Raw genomic sequence first — 15,265 nt, 5'->3', positions numbered from 1 at the left:
ATCATCGTGTGTGAAGCCTTCCTCCGCATCCAACCCCACTTCGGGCTGTGGCTCAAAATCTTCAATGTGAAGCCGAAGGTGGTGGATGGCCAGCACGCGGAGTGCGGAGGCACCATGGTGAGCAAGATGGCCAACGTCTCCTGGCCAAAAGGAAATTTCGTGGAGTCTATCAAGGAATGGCAGAAACAATGGTTCTACGTTACCGAACCCCGCGATGCCACCTAGGCCGCGGTTGCCGAATTCAACTCCGGAGCTCCCATGCGAGGCACCTCTTGGGTTGAGAAGAGCCCGAACTGGTGTTCGTCAGACGATCTGACAGCGCTTCAGACGCACATTCAAAGCATGGTGGACAAGGATGTCAAACTTGTCGATGTAATCCAGGTGATGCTAGTTTGCCGAATTCTCCCCTGCCAAAGCCGAAGTCACTCTCTATGGGAGTTTAATCCGAAGAAGCACCAAACCCTAGAGAGGCTCTTCGAAACAACGCATGAAGATGCCTGGAAGTTGCTCTTCAAGGGCAACAAGATACCGCCGGCCACAACCTCGGACCGCGGGTACATCGTTAATCGCTCCGCCAGCAAGGTAAGTCTTTACTGCATCGTTTACTTGCTTGTTTCAAGGGTGATATCTCAGCTTTTATTATCATGGCTTCCTCAGGAGTGGATGGAGAAGGCGAAGCGGATCCAATGTCCGGCTCCGCTGCCTGAAGAACCAGTCATCCCGCGTTTAGCCAAGATGGTGGTGCCGGCTCCCTATAAGGCGCCAGAGAAGAAGGCCACAGGGAAGGCCAAGGGGGGCCAGAGTGGCCCCGCCGCAAGGGTGTTTCGGACGCGACGTCCGAAGATAAGACCCGCTCCTCCACCGCTGAAGACGACGAAGATGAGGAGGAGGAGGAGAACAACCTTCCCCATGATGAGGGGAGGAAGAAAAGGGCGACTTCCATGAATCTGGAGGCGGAGACGTCCAAGAAAGGGAAGAGCTCCCTTGCGGATAACTCCACGTGAGATGTCAACAGCAGTCCGGAGAGACGCCCCCGCACTAAGTCTCGGGCCGCATCATAGGTGCTAAGACCCATATCCGCCCATAAACCAAGTCTTTCCTCTTTGTTGTATTGATATAATTAGTTATGCTATTGCAGTCCAGCCCACGACAGCTCCCAGCGATCCTCATCACGAGGTTCACTGGACCCAAAGGCGATGGCCAGCGATTCACCGCAGGCCGCTCACTCCCCCAAGGCCAAGGACGATGCGGAGGTGCTGTCCCGAAGGACTGTTCCAGGCGAGGGAGGGGCTCAGGAGGCGCCAGAAGGCGAAACCCCCGTCGCCGGACACCAGGGGGAGTCAATCCCCATGGAGACTGGTGGGAAGGGCCGTATTCAGTTTGGCCCTCAGCCGGACTCGATTCCGGAGACCGATGCGGCTTCGGAATTCAGCACGCAACCTCCTTCGAAAGAAGGGGGATGCCTGTCCTGCCGGTGACCCCTGTCCAACCAGGGGCACCAGATAATCTACTGGAAGCGCTGTGAGGCGCTTCCATTGTGGATGAGCACTGTGTCCTTATGGGCACGGTAATTGAAAGGGTTCAGTCCACCAAGAGCGGACTAACTAAAGCCTACAGCAGCCTGTTGATAGGTTTTGAGGTAAGCGGCGCAAAAAGGAGAAAATCCCAATATATACAGTAGCCCCTGAGACACTATCCGGTGTTTGGAAAGAAAAAAATGGACAGAGGATCAATCTCCTATTACAGGAAACTAACTAAATTTGTCTAAAATGTATGCACAGGCGTCGCTATTGGCCGCAGCTTCGCATACTGCTGAAGTCTCTGAACTGGAGCGGAGACTGGCGGGGGCCGAGGAGGAGCTGGGCCAATTGAAGAGGCAGCTCCAAGAAAAATATGGTATGTAATAACCTGATGTGTATTGAAAGGAGTAAAATGATATATATATATATATATTGACCGAGGTGTCATGATGCATAGAGAAGCGACGATCGAGGTCGAGGCCCTGAGAAAGGCCTTGGCCGAAGCCGAGGGGAAGGCTGTCAAGGAGCAGGCCGCCCGTAAGCTCAAGGCCCGGGTCACTGAGGTTCAATAGGAGCTCCAAGACGCGGTGCGGAAGTGCGAGACCTTGGAGCGTGATGCGTCGGCTCAAGAAGCCGAACTCGCCAAGGCTTGTCAAAGTGCGGAGGCAGCCCGGAATGAGGCCCAAGCCTCCCTCCAAGAAATCCAGGAGGCTAGGAAGATCGGGGCAGGTAAGGCATTCAATATGCAAAGCAAGAGTGTGAAGATGAAATATCGTTTACTAACCCGGATTCGGAATTCTCCAGGGGCTTTTGTTGATCTGCCACGCAGTGTCACTGACGCCGCGGAGTTCTTCCGAGCCGAAGAAGGGAGTTCCACAGAGAAGCTGTTCTGGTCGCAATATCTCATGCCAGAACATCCGGTGCCCTTCGGCGATTAGCTGAAACAGCTGGTCGAACTGCACAAGGTGGCCGAACTGGCCATGAAGGACATGATAATCCGGTTGTGGCCAGCCGAAGCTATACCCAGCAGCTATTTCGGCCTCGTGAAGAAGCTGGTGGATGCCTGTCCACGGCTGGACGTCATCAAGCGGTCCGTCTGTATCGAGGGCGCGCGTCTGGCCTTCTCCTATTGCAAGGTCTGGTGGGCGAAGCTGGATGCTGTCAAGTTAGAGACCGAGGGGCCGCCGGAGGGCAAGGAGCACCGCACACCCGAGCGATACTTCAACGATGTCTTGGAGGGGTCCCGCATTGTTGCGGATCATTGTGCGGAAGACACTATCTTTGAATGAATGTATTGGAGATCCCTCTACCTTGTATGATACAACAAAGTGATTATGCAACATAATGCTTGTTATGTTTTTAAATTTTTACTTCTTGTGCGGCCGTGTTGTATGAAATCTGAGGGTTAACCAGTCTTCGGCTTCTGCCCCCACGTAGGTAGTACGGGGGTGTTCGGGATGGAATCTAAACAATCTTGATCCAATTAGATGGTCCTCGAAGGAGTTGTTTAGCGCAATGAACCAGGCAACCAGACTATGTGGCTGTAACGCCCTCACTTAGCCATAGGAGTTCGACAATAAAAACATGGGCGCAGCCCCTATTATCCAAACTACAGTGCTATAAGCGTCTGATCGGGAAGTAGCAATCCTTCACGTAATGCGGAAGAAATCTCCAACGATTTGTAACCTCTGAACAGCTGACCGGCTCTTGCCGCATCATGAAGGTCAGTTTTCGGCTTTCTCTACTGAGGTGCTCCTTTGGGTAAACCAAGGCACAGTCGCAGTAGTTCTCCCTTTACTACCTTAGCCGATATAGAGGAACGTAAGGTAGCAAGCACAAGAGCCGCGCAACCCAACTATTGACCAAAGACATGATTCGAAGCCAATGCATATAATGCTAAATTCGGGGTGCCGAACTATACTTATAAAAAGTGTTCGGACTTTTGTTGCCGTAATGTGGGGTGCTATGAAGCCCCTGGAAAACATCACACGTACCAAAGTGTACGGGTGCTGCCTGATAGGGTTATCCATAGGGGAGCTGAGAGAAAAAAGAGAAAGAAACAAAAAAGGTGCAAAGGTAAAAGGCTGGGGCCCTAAAGCTCCAGCCACAAACTGTTCTCATTGTAATTTAATTAGTACGTCAAGGCGCATTGATACAGGTAGTGCGATAAGCAACAGGCTATTTGACATGCCGAAACCAAGGGAGAGCTGCATGTGGGTCCTGAAAAATAGGTAGAGTTATCGTTAACGGAATCACCTAAAAAGTCCCCCATATGTCTGCGTTTCCCGCCGTCTTGGTGTGTTTATCCTTCAAGAGGACCGATGACCAAACCACTAGATGGGGCCTGTGGGATTGAGACCTGAAAAGGAAACAAGTAAAAGTGAAAGTACGTGTGTATCAGATGTTGGTTGAGCCATACTATGGACCACAAGCTAGCTATGCCTCCGTCGATGCCCATGGGATTTTGAGTGCGTAGTTATGTACGCGCGGCACGAATGCCACCACTTGATCAGGACTAAGACGGAGGACGGATTGCTAGTCGAGCTCCTCACAAGCCGAGCTCTCCTGTTGCAGAGTAGTTCGGACCCTCTTAACGGTGTCCATGGGCTCGGCAGCCAAATTAAGGTTCTGCTTAAGAAGGCCACTCTGTACTTCTGCTGCTAAGGTAGCTATGTGCTCTTCTATACGGAGGGAGCGTTCCGTATTTCCATTGACCGTTATGACACTGCATGGACCGGGCATCTTGAGCTTGAGATAATCATAGTGTGGTACTGCATTGAATCGAGCAAACACAGTTCGTCCGAGCAGTGTGTGATAGCCGCTACGGAATGGGATGATATCAAAGATTAACTCCATGCTTCGGAAGTTGTCCGGAGATCCGAAGACAACCTCTAGTGTGATTGAGCCTGTATAGCGGGCCTCTACACCTGGTATGACTCATTTGAAGGTAGTCCTGGTGGGCTTGATCTGTGATGGGTTAATGCCCATTTTTCGCGCTGTATCCTGATAGAGCAGATTGAGGCTTCTACCTCCATCCATAAGGACGCGAGTCAGGTGGAACCCATCAATTATTGGGTCTAGGACCAGTGCGGCTGAGCCACCGTGATGGATACTGGTCGGATGATCCCGGCGATCAAAAGTGATCGGGCATGACGACCATGGATTAAATTTTGGGGCGACTGGCTCTATCGCGTACACGTCCCTGAGAGCACGCTTGCGCTCCCTCTTGGGGATGTGGGTAGCGTATATCATGTTCACCGTTTTGACCTAAGGGGGAAACTTCTTCTGTCCCCCTGTGTTCGGTTGCCGGGGCTCTTCGTCATCGCCCTCGCTTTGCGGTCCCATTTCCCTGTTCTTGGCGTTTAATTTGCCAGCCTATTTAAAAACCCAGCAATCTCTATTTGTATGATTGGGTGGTTTGTCCGGGGTGCCATGAATCTGGCACGGACGATCAAGTATGCGGTCCAAGCTGGATGAGCCTGAATTATTCTTTTGGAGCGGCTTCTTCCGCTGACCGGACTTAGAGCCACTGAATCCGGCATTGACAGTCATATCCTCGGTGTTGTCACTGTGTTTCGACGCTTGTATCTGTTGCGTCGAGAGTTGTCTTTGTTATTTTTAACTTCAGGGGTACCGGCATCGCTTGCATTGTTTTTGCTACGGGACAACCAACTGTCCTCGCCTGCACAAAAGCGGGTCATGAGTGCCATGAGGGCCACCATAGATTTTGGCTTTTCTTGGCCGAGGTGGCGAGCGATCTATTCGTCGTGGATGCTGTGTTTGAAGGCTGCTAGGGCTTCGGCATCCGGACAATCGACGATTTGGTTCTTTTTAGTTAAGAACCTAGTCCAGAATTTCCTGGCAGACTCTCCGGACTGTTGAACTATATGGCTTAAGTCATCAGCGTCTGGAGATCGAACATATGTACCTTAGAAGTTATCGAGGGAGGCCTCTTCCAAGTCCTCCCAGTTGCCAATAGAATTTTCAGGCAGACTGTTGAGCTAATGCCGAGCTTGCCCCTTTAGTTTTAAAGGGAGGTATTTGATGGCGTGGAGGTCATCACCGCAGGCCATATGAATGTGGAGAATGAAGTCTTCGATCCACACCGCGGGGTCCGTGGTTCCATCGTATGATTCTATATTCACGAGTTTGAACCCTTCTGGGAATTCATGATCCATGACCTCATCAGTGAAGCAATGAGGGTGTGCAACGCCTCTATATCGGGTTGTATCGTGACGTAGCTCTGATGGAGTCCGTCTGCGGTTTTCAGCCCGCGCGTGACTAAGTTCGTCACGTCCGAATAGGTGGCCGTCGTTGCGTGTCGAGGCACATCCTCGCGATCCGTAGATTGATATGGTATGTCCTGCTTTATTGTTCAGGTTTTGCCGGAGGTCATATGTATGGTCGTGGGCTAATTTACCTCTACCTGTGAGATGAGGCGGGGCGGGCTGGTGTTCGGCGTGAGTTGCCATTTTGTCCCGACCACGTGGTGGTCGGTTAGCCGCATTGTACGATGGTGGTATGTATTCCGGTGCCTCCTCGTCAAACTGAGGCAGCAATTTGCGCTTTGGGTAGCTTTTGGTTGGGCGCTTGAGGCCGTATTCTTCGGCTGCTAGGACATCGATCCATTTATCATTGAGCAGATCTTGGTCAGCTTGAAGCTGATGCTGCTTCTTTTTCATGCTCCTTGCAGTGGCTATTAGTTGGCGTTTGAAGCGCTCCTGCTCAAGAGGTTCCTCAGGCACGATGAAATCATCGATGCCGAGGCTCACCTCATCCTCGGAGAGCGGAAGATAACTTCCATCCTCTGAGTCTTCTTGCGTGGCCTGTTTACCAGTGCTAACCTGCCCATCTTCCCATTCATCTTGTTCATTAGCTGTTTCAACAGGGCCTTCGTTGTCTTCGGCACCTTCTGGAGTGTTATCTTCTCCTGTGCTGGTGTTGTTGTCTTTACTGCGGCATGACTTAGAGCGGTGCCGCTAACGCCGGTGCTTGGATTGTATTTCGGAAGGTTTATCCTCAGCAGGATCTTCCTTGTCATCGACGTTGTTATCCTTTGGTGCATCCACCATGTATACATCATACGAGGAAGTGGCCGTCCAGCGTTCGGTGAACGGCAGGTTCTGGGCCTCTTCTTCTCCGGCATCGTCATCCATACCGTCGATGTCCTCGGAGTCATAATCAAGTGTGTCAGTCAAATCCTTGACCGTGGCTATGAAGTGGGTGGTGGGTGGGAAGCAAAATTCTCCACCGTCAGCCCCTAGTTCGGACCGGATAGAGTTCGGCCGTGTGTCCTCCATCAAGGATAGGTTTTTAATGAGTTTAGCATGTCGCCCAAAGGAGAGTGCTGGAAGATGTCTACGGTGCTGAATTCGAAGATCGATAAATGATCAAGTTTGGCATCTGCGGGCTCACATAGTTCGGAACTTACGACCAGAGACGAGTCCGGGGTTCCGGTGGCACAGGTATCGTGTGAGATCAAGTCTATGTGCGGCTCCAACACCGGGGAATCTGTGGCCTCTGTGGCGGGGTTGAGCTTCTCGTCCTTGGATGGCGCAGTATGCTCCGGATCTACGGCCAGAGCGGTTACAGGAGCTGTCTCCTGGGTGCAGCCCGATGACAGATTTAGGCCATGTCTCTCGGGGTGACCAGGAGTGGTAGCCGCGGTCTCGAATTCGGCAAAGATCAAGTCTCCACGGATGTCCGCAACGTAGTTCAAGCTCCCAAATCTGACCTGATGGCCAGGGGTGTAGCTTTCGATCTGCTCCAGATGGCCAAACGAATTCGCCCGCAGTGCGAAGCCGCCGAACACAAAGATTTGTACGGGGAGGAAAGTTTCTCCTTGGACAGCGCCATTATTGATGATTGAAGGGGCCATCAAACCTTTTGGCGACATCATAGTGGAACTCTCAATGAAAGCACCAATGTCAGTGTCAAAACTGGCGGATCTCGGGTAGGGGGTCCCAAACTGTGCGTCTAAGGTCGATGGTAACAGGAGACAGGGGACACGATGTTTTACCCAGGTTCGGGCCCTCTCTATGGAGGTAATACCCTACGTCATGCTTGATTGATCTTGATGAATATGAGTATTACAAGAGTTGATGTACCACGAGATCGTAATGGCTAAACTCTAGAGGTCTAGCTTGTATGGTTATGATAATGAGTCTATCCTCCGGACTAAGTCCTCCGGTTTATATGGATGCCGGGAGGATCTAGGGTTACACAAGGTCGGTTACAAAGAAAGGAATCTACATATTTGGTCGCCAAGCTTGCCTTCCACGCCAAGGAGAGTCCCATCCGGACACGGGCGTAGTCTTCGGTCTTCGTATCTTCATAGCCCATCCGTCCGGCCCATGGCTAACAGGTCGGATGCCCGAGGACCCCTTAGTCCAGGACTCCCTCACCCGTGCCCATGCCCGTGTGCCCCCCCCCCCCCAGCGGCATGGGACGCTGCCGTCGACCGCTACCTCTCAGCGGCGCCAGTTGCCGTCCTCCCGCGCCCCGCCCGTCGATCGCGCGACGACATGATGTTTGATTTACATGTGAAGAACATTTTGTGCTGCCTTGAATACTTCAACAACGACGTCCCGGAGGACGACAACGACAACGACGGCGCGGCACGCCGCCTCCGCCGCTGCCGGAAATATTTTTTTAGGGTTTAATATTGTATCTCAAATTCTCGATCATATGAATATAAATTCGTAGAGTGACTGAATGAAAGATACGGTTTGAACAAACTTGCGTTTTTCTCTCTTAATGTATAGACTTATCAAACAATTTCTTTTGAAAAAATGTCAACGGTTTTTAAGTAAAAAACACTGATCACAAATGTTTTAGTTATAAAACCCGTATGCAAACCGACAGCTTCCCCAGGAAGCCAAGGGAAAATGTGTCGAGCAGAATTTCTGCATCCCTTCAACGCAAACAGTTGTTTTGCATGACCCATGTGCAACCACATACAAACAATTGGGTAAGATTTGCATATCTGTCATTTTGGGTATGTTGCCATTTCTCAAACTAGAAAGATTGACATTTATTTATCTAGTAACATTGCCATTTGTCAACCTTGTAACACTGCGATTTGTCAAAATATGCAGCTACAAATCACTAGCACTATCTAATTTTCGCAACTAAAATCACTAGCACTGTTCATATGGACACCACTAGCAGGCGTGAGTTCATGGACGCATATGCAAATGTACCATTGATTACATACAACAAGTCATCAACCCATAACGACAACAAGGATACACGTTGGATTATAGATCATTTCCAACAAAACATTCTAGTAAAGTTTTTATCACACAACAAATAACAAAGCGATGAAATGAACTTCAGCTCAACCACTCGCCGGCGTTGGAAATGCTTGCTTTGAACCAGAAGTGATTCTCTGGGAAGGGCCAGCTACTGTCAATCTCGAGACCAACGTGAGACTGATCATCTAGGCTGAAGCGGCCTATTTCAATACCCATATTGGGATGGTAGGGAATCATAGTAATGTCCGAGGTATAGATACATTTGCTTCTCATAAATGGTAGTAACGTTGTGTCAACAACAGCTGGATCGCCTTCCACCATCATTGGATAGTTTTGTCCAAGGAAGAGCGAGTTTCCTCCAAGACTTTGAATACTGAACCAGGGAGAAGGTGTTGGCGCTAGTACACCAGTATCCATCCCGAATACCCTGCAATGGATGTTGGAATAGTTCCGGAGAGTGCAACCATATGAGACAACACCTGCTTCCTTAGTAACAACAGCAGTGCCCCGTATACATACAAGAAGAGGTGATCCATCGGAATAAGTTGCCAGGTGCCACTGAGTATATGGATCCTGCTCGTCCTCATGCTCATGAATAAAATTTTCAAGTATAGGTGGTGGAATGTTCACAAGACCTTGGAAACACAAGAAGGTTAATTAGTAAAGGGAAACTAGCTAACCCGCATGCATGTGGATGAAACAATTATAATTACGGTGGAAGACAAATGTACCGAAATCATGAGGATTCCATGCAAAAATAGTGCCAGGAGTGGTGGCAGCAAACACAAGACCCTCGTATTGAATTGCATCACAGTACTCATCCGTGTATAGAAACTGATTTTTGAGCAATATCCATCTAGTCGAACCATGAAGGACGGCAACAAGCTTGTCGAAGATAGAGACAACATAAGCATTCCTATAACCCCAAGAGCGATTGGTAACTCGACAAATTGCTATCTTCCGTAGACGACAGTCGGCATGATCGTATTTGAACTCACATAAAATACCGGTGTACTCAACCTCTGGGCAGTCGTCTGAGATTTTTTGAAGTGGAACCCGGTGACGAGTGTACACATTCACAAGTTCCCACTCACAGTTGTACCCAATATAAACAACCAAATCTCCATTTGCGCCTGCCCAAGCCTTGCCCTCAAGCGATGGCATCTTAACATCATACGTATCATTATCAAGTGGCATCAACTTACACAAGGCAAGGCTTCCCTCATCCCCGCGCCAGTGAGCAGGGTCACGACGAAGAAAATAGGGGAGATCAAATCGCTCCTGAACCCTTGGGTTCCTTGTAATGATGTTATTAGTTGAGTCGAGAATGGTCTTGAACGAACCTGCCATGCTAGCCAAGGTGATGATGTCGCACCGATCAATGAGTTCCTCCGCCGTGTCATCATTCAGATCGGGGCAAGAATAACGGGGTCGTTTCCGGCTTGTTCCCTCCATGGAGAAGACGATCAAACAATGGCAGAAGGAAGGGTGAAGGAAATGGAGGAGGGAGGAAGAGCTAGCGTGCGACAACAGTTCCCAATCGAGAGGTAAAGGCGAAGAGTCAGTGGACGGTTGCCACGGTACACGAAGAGGCACCTGGGGAGCGAATGGTTGCCACAGAGGTCACACACCGACGACAAGGGCCGAGTGAACCGCATGCAATCCCATCGCACAACACACACGTCTTGTTAAGTTGAACCATTTCTATACTCTTGTGTCAACGCAAACAGTTCATCCGAGTGAACCGCATGCCGTATATCACACACCTTGATCTGGCTGACCGTTTCTTTTGTGCTGCCTAATCACAAACAGTTCATCCGAGTGCACCGTATGATGTATATCGCACACACCTTCATATGGCTGCCCGTTTCTTTTGTGTTGCCTAATCACAAACAGTTTATCCAAGTGAACCGTATGTTATGTATCGCACACGCCTTCATCTGGCTGCCCGTTTGTTTTGTTCCTCCTCATCGCAAACAGTTAATCGAACTGAACCGTATGCCCTTCATCGCACACGCAACTAAAACTTGAACCGTGTTTGATGCATCCGTCATCGCAAACGTTTTATACATTTCTGACGGTTTTCATACATCACCGTTTGCGATTATGGCATCGCACACAGTTTCTCGAAGGGTCTCTGATTGTAGTGTCGCGTTAGCAGCATCCTGAAGTAGTGTGCAATCAAATCAGTGATATGATATGGCCATCATCATCTTGTGCCTTTCGATCTCCATCTCCAAAGCACCATCGTGATCACCATCGTCACCGGCTTGACACCATGATCTCCATCGAAGCATCGTTGTCATCTCGCCAACTATTGCTTCTATGACTATCGCTACCGCTTAGTGATAAAGTAAAGAAATTACATGGCGATTGCATTTCATACAATAAAGCGACAACCATATGGCTCCTGCCAGTCGCCGATAACAGTGTTACAAAACATGATCATCTCATACAACAATTTATATAATCACATCTTCACCATATCACATCACAACATGCCCTGCAAAAACAAGTTAGACGTCATCTACTTTGTTGTTGCAAGTTTTACGTGGCTGCTATGGGCTTCTAGCAAGAACCGTTCTTACCTACGCATCAAAACCACAACGTAGTATAGTGACTGATTTTTGATCTTTAGAAAGAACCATGTTCATTGAAACCGATTCAACTAAAGTTGGAGAAACAGACACCCACTAGCCACCTGTGTGCGAAGCACGTTAGTAGAATCAGTCTCGTGTAAGCGTACACATAATGTCAATCTAAGCCGCTTCATCCAACAATACCGCTAAATCAAGAATCAACTAGTGACGGCAAGCAATATGTATATACCCACGCCCACAACTCCTTTGTGTTCTACTCATTCATATAACATCTACGCATAGACCTGGCTCGGATGCCACTGTTAGGGAACGTAGTATTTCAAAATTTTCATACACACACGCAAGATCCATCTAGGCGATGCATAGCAACGAGCGGGAGAGTGTGTCCACGTACCCTCATAGACCGAAAGCGGAAGCGTTAAGTAACGCGGTTGATGTAGTCGAACATCTTCGAGATCCGACCGATCAAGTACCGAACGCACAGCACCTCTGTGATCTGCACACGTTCAGCTCAGTGACGTCCCTCGTATTCTTGATCCATCTGAGGCCAAGGGAGAGTTTCGTCATCACGACGGCGTGGTGACGGTGATGATGAAGTTACCGACGCAGGGCTTCGCCTAAGCACTACAACGATATGACTGAGGTGAAAATCTGTGGAGGGGGGAACCGCACACGGTTAAGACCAACTTTGATGTGTTCTAGGGTGCCCCCTCCCCACATATATAAAGGAGGGGGGCTGGCTGGCCCTCATAGGCGCGCCAAGGGGGGAGGAATCCTCCCCCTAGTAGGACTAGGACTCTCCCCTTTCCTAGTCCTACTAGGAGAAGAAGGAGGGGAGAAGAGAAGGAAGGAGGGGACGCCAACCCTTCCCCTAGTCCAATTCAGACTAGGCCCATGGGGGGGCGCGGCCAGCCCTTGGCAGCCTCTCTCTCTCTCTCCCCTAGGCCCAATAAGGCTCATTACTTCTCTGGTGGTTCTGGTTCTGATAACCCTTCTAGCACTTCGATATATATCCGGTGACCCCCGGAACTCATCCAGTGTCCGAATATAGTCATCCAATATATCAGTCTTTATGTATCGACCATTTAGAGACTCCTCGTCATGTACGAATCACATACGGGACACCGAACAACCTTCGGTACATCAAAACACATAAACTCATAATACCGATCGTCATCGAACTTTAAGCGTGTGGACCCTACGGGTTCGAGAACTATGTAGACATGACCAAGACTCATCTCCGGTCAATAACCAATAGCGGAACCTGGATGCTCATATCGGTTCCTACATATTCTACGAAGATCTTTATCGGTCAAACCGCACAACAACATACATTGTTCCCTTTGTCATCGGTATGTTACTTGCCCGAGATTTGATCGCCGGTATCTCAATACCTAGTTCAATCTCGTTACCGGCAAGTCTCTTTACTCATTCCGTAATGCATCATCCCGTTGTCGGTATCAAAACCGGCAGATTTCGGGTAGGGGGTCCCGAACTGTGCGTCTAAGGATTGATGGTAACAGGAGACAAGGGACACGATGTTTTACCCAGGTTCGGGCCCTCTTGATGGAGGTAATACACTACATCCTGCTTGATTGACTTTGATGAGTATAGGGGTTACAAGAGTTGATCTACCACGAGATCGTAATGGCTAAACCCTAATTGTCTAGCATGTATGATTATGATTTCCTCTACGGACTAAACCCTCCGGTTTATATAGACACCGGAGGGGGCTAGGTGTAAAACCCTCGATGCGACTATAGCTCCCACGTGTCAAGGCACGGCTTAGAGACATAATCGCATTGAAGGCATATGTCGCAAGTGAGGTAATCTTCACACAACCCATGTAATACATAAGGGAAAGAGATACATAGTTGGCTTACAATCGCCACTTCACACAATTACATGAATAAACATTACATCAATCAAATACACTCATGGTCCGACTACGGAACCAAAATAAAAGAAGAACCCCAAATGCGACAAAGGTCCCCGATCGACCCCAACTGGACTCCACCACTGATCAACTAGAACGAAACAACATAAAGGACAAGATCTTCATCGAGCTCCTCCTGAGCTTGGTTGCGTCATCTGCACGGGCTCATTGACACCTGCAAGCTGGTTTTGGAAGTATCTGTGAGCCACGGGGACTCAGCAATCTCGCACCCTCGCGATCAAGACTATTTAAGCTTATGGGTAAGGTAAAAGGTATGAGGTGGAGCTGCAGCAAGCGACTAGCATATATGGTGGCTAACATACGCAAATGAGAGCGAGAAGAGAAGGCAAAGCACGGTCGAGAAACTATGATCAAGAAGTGATCCTAAAACAACCTACGTCAAGCATAACTCCAACAACCGTGTTCACTTCCCGGACTCCGCCGGAAAGAGACCATCACGGTTACACACGCAGTTGATTCATTTTAATTAAGGTTAAGTTTAGGTTTTCTACAACCGGACGTTAACAAATTCCGATCTGCCCATAACCGCGGGCACGGCTTTCGAAAGTTCAAATCCCTGCAGGGTGTCCCAACTTAGCCCATGACAAGCTCTCACGTTCAACAAAGGAATAGACCTCCACCCGAGATGTTCCGATCAGACTCGGTATCCCGGTACAACACGACATTTCGACAGGGTAAAACTAAACCAGCAACACCGCCCGATGTGCCGACATCCTGATGGGAGCTGCACATATCTCGTTCTCAGGGCAACACCGGATGAGACATCCTACGAGTAAAACCAGCCCTCAAGTTTCCCCGAGGTGGCCCCGTGGTCTACTCAGTTCGGACCAACACTTAGACAAGCACTGGCCCGGGGGGTAAAATAAGATGACCCTCGGGATGCGCGACTCCCAAGGGAAAAAAGGCTAGGTGGCAAATGGTAAAACCAATGTTGGGCATTGCTGGAAAAGCTTTACTTAAGGCGAACTGTCAAGGGGTTCCCATTATAGCCCAACCGCGTGAGGAACGCAAAATCCGGGAACATAACACCGATATGACGGAAACTAGGGCGGCAAGAGTGGAACAAAACACCAGGCATAAGGCCGAGCCTTCCACCCTTTACCAAGTATATAGATGCATTTATTAAATAAGATATATTGTGATATCCCAACAAGTAAACATGCTCCAAAAAGGAAACAACATCTCCATGTTCCAACAAAGAACAAACTTCAATCTTCACCTGCAACTAACAACGCTATAAGAGAGGCTGAGCAAAGCGGTAACATAGCCAATCAACGGTTTGCTAGGACATGGTGGGTTAGAGGTTTGACATGGCAATTGGGAGGCTGACAAGCAAATGGTAGGCATCGTAGCATTGGCATGGCAAAGCGCGAGCAAACTAGCATAGCAAAGATAGTAGTGATTTCAAGGGTATGATCATCTTGCCTGAAATCCCGCAAGGAAGAAGAACGAGTCCATGAAGAAGATAAACGGACGTAGACGAACGGGTCCTCACAAACGCGACGTTATCGGAATCAACCCGAAGAAACAACACCGGAAAGAAGCAAACAATCATGGTAAACAACCACCACATAAACATGGCATGATGCACAATCAAGTATGATGCATGTCCGGTTTAATGAAGCATGGCATGGCGAGGTGCACAAGCAAACCTACAACTTAAATGGAGCTCAATATGCATCGGGATGCATATTGACAAAACACCACATCAATTATTTAGTTCTCTCTTGTTTATGTACCCAACAATATTAAATGTTGTTAAACATGGCAAGAGAGTGAAGCAAAGTAAAACTACCTATCTAGTCAAGGTTAAATGAGGCCGGAAACAACGAACAACAATTCAGGAAACTCCTCATGAGCATATATTAGGTTAGGTCCTGTTCTGCCCTAAACATTATTTTAGAGTTGTTAAGCATGCAAAATGAAGCCACC

The sequence above is a fragment of the Triticum urartu genome, chromosome 6, assembly GCF_003073215.2.
Source record: "Triticum urartu cultivar G1812 chromosome 6, Tu2.1, whole genome shotgun sequence".
Lineage (NCBI taxonomy): Eukaryota > Viridiplantae > Streptophyta > Magnoliopsida > Poales > Poaceae > Triticum > Triticum urartu.
Note: the sequence above shows the minus strand (reverse complement) of the source record.